At 44.0% G+C, this 1822-nt stretch overlaps 1 pseudogene; it reads left to right on the forward strand.

Moving 5' to 3' along the window:
* Positions 1 to 1525, forward strand: part of LOC103272580 — a 10258-nt pseudogene extending 8733 nt beyond the window's left edge.
* Positions 1526 to 1822: the final 297 nt, after the last annotated feature.

The raw sequence follows: 1822 nt of genomic DNA on the forward strand, positions 1-1822 counted from the left end.
GGGGGGGGGGGGGGGGGGGGGCCAAAAAAAGAAGCAGGTTCTGAAGTTCACTCTTGCTTGCACCCACCCTGTAGAAGACGGAATCATGGATGCAGCCAATTTTGAGCAGTTTTTGCAAGAGAGGATCCAAGTGAATGGAAAAGCTGGGAATCTCGGTGGAGGGGTTGTGACTATTGAAAGGAGCAAGAGCAAGATCACTGTGACTTCCGAGGTGCCTTTTTCCAAAAGGTATCTGAAATATTTGAAGAAGAATAATCTGCGTAATTGGTTGCATGTAGTTGCTAACAGCAAAGAGAGTTACAAGTTACGTTACTTCCAAATTAACCAGGATGAAGAAGAGGATTACAATTCATTTATCTTCAATATTTTGTATGAGTTCTTGAATAAAACTTGGGAACCAAAAAAAAAAAATTGCTGCTATCCCTCATGGTATGCTTTCTGAGGGTCAGGTTCTGGGCTAAATGTTTTTCATATGCGATCTCCCTTGGTTCTCACAGTAACCTGTGAGCTAAGTATTGTTTTTCTCATTTTGAAGATGAGAAAACGCAGGCTCCCAGAGATGAGATAAAATGTCCAATGTCACACAGCTATCAAGTGGCAGAGGTGCCTTGTAGTACAGTTCTGTGTGACACTGAGCTCATGAGTTCAGCCACTCTACTATATTTCTTTTCAGGGACTGAAATTCTTGAACACCCGTGGGCTTTATTTCAGGGGCATAGTGAGACAGGTGGATCCAGGCTGTCCCTAAGGGACTAATTTTCCCCTGCTTGTGCCTGAGAAACATTTATTAACAGAGACTCTGCAGGCCTTTGATGGTCCAATCTGTTGCTGTCCTGCCATTCTTGTTATCCAAGAACTAATATACCTGGTAGCAGTTTTATTCTAGCCTGTTGAAAAATCCAGCTGGGCGCGGTGGCTCACGTCTATAATCCCAGCACTTTGGGAAGCTGAGGTGAGAGGATTGCCTGAGCTCACAGGTTCGAGACCAGCCTGGGCAACTTGGTGAGACCTCATCTCTACAATAAATCAAAATATTAACCGGGCATCGTGGCGTGTGCCTGTAGTTACAGCTACTTGGAAGGCTGAGGTGGAAGGATCCCTGAGTCCTGCAGGTCGAGGCTGCAGTAGCTGTGAGCATGCCACTGCACTCTAGCTCGGACAACAGAGTGAGACTCCAACAAAAAAAAGAAAGAAAAAGAAAAATTCTTCTGTTTATTGCCTTGTACCTTCTTTGTTTTTGGAAATTTACTCTCAGACTTACTTAAAAGTTATAATCTAGGCTTTTGGCATTATCTGAAAAGAATCACTTATCATTGTCCACCAAAATCTGCAAACACTTCCCTCCATTTATAGGCCTAACCAATTTTGGGTTTGCAGGCTTAACTTACCACCTGGTTTAATGTTTAACTTTAGTACATCCCCAGATTCCCTCTCTCTCAGGCTGCTGGACCGTACCGTCTTCCCCAAAACCACACATGTATTTCCCCAGAAATGGTTGTACCAATCTGCCTGCTTCTGGATGTAACTATGAGGCCCCAGCTCTTCTCAAACTTGCCCTCTGGGAGGAGCCAGGCTGTTATCCGGTCCAACAAGTTCTGTCAGTTAACCTGAAGCCCAGGAAGATATTTTTTTGTTGGTTCCTTGTGCGTCCTTTCGGATCTTTAGACCCACATGACATATTTGGGCCCTACCTCAGGACATTGTGATTTATAATGCTCTTTCTGGTCACCTAGAACTTTTGTTAGCCTTGAATTTGGGAAAGAAGTCTGATAGTTAGTGAACACCCTCGCATTTATGTCTACATAAACAACTGGATAGGCTG

The sequence above is a fragment of the Carlito syrichta genome, unplaced genomic scaffold (assembly GCF_000164805.1).
Source record: "Carlito syrichta isolate Samal-C Ts95f unplaced genomic scaffold, Tarsius_syrichta-2.0.1 Scaffold312843, whole genome shotgun sequence".
NCBI classification, from domain to species: Eukaryota; Metazoa; Chordata; class Mammalia; order Primates; family Tarsiidae; genus Carlito; species Carlito syrichta.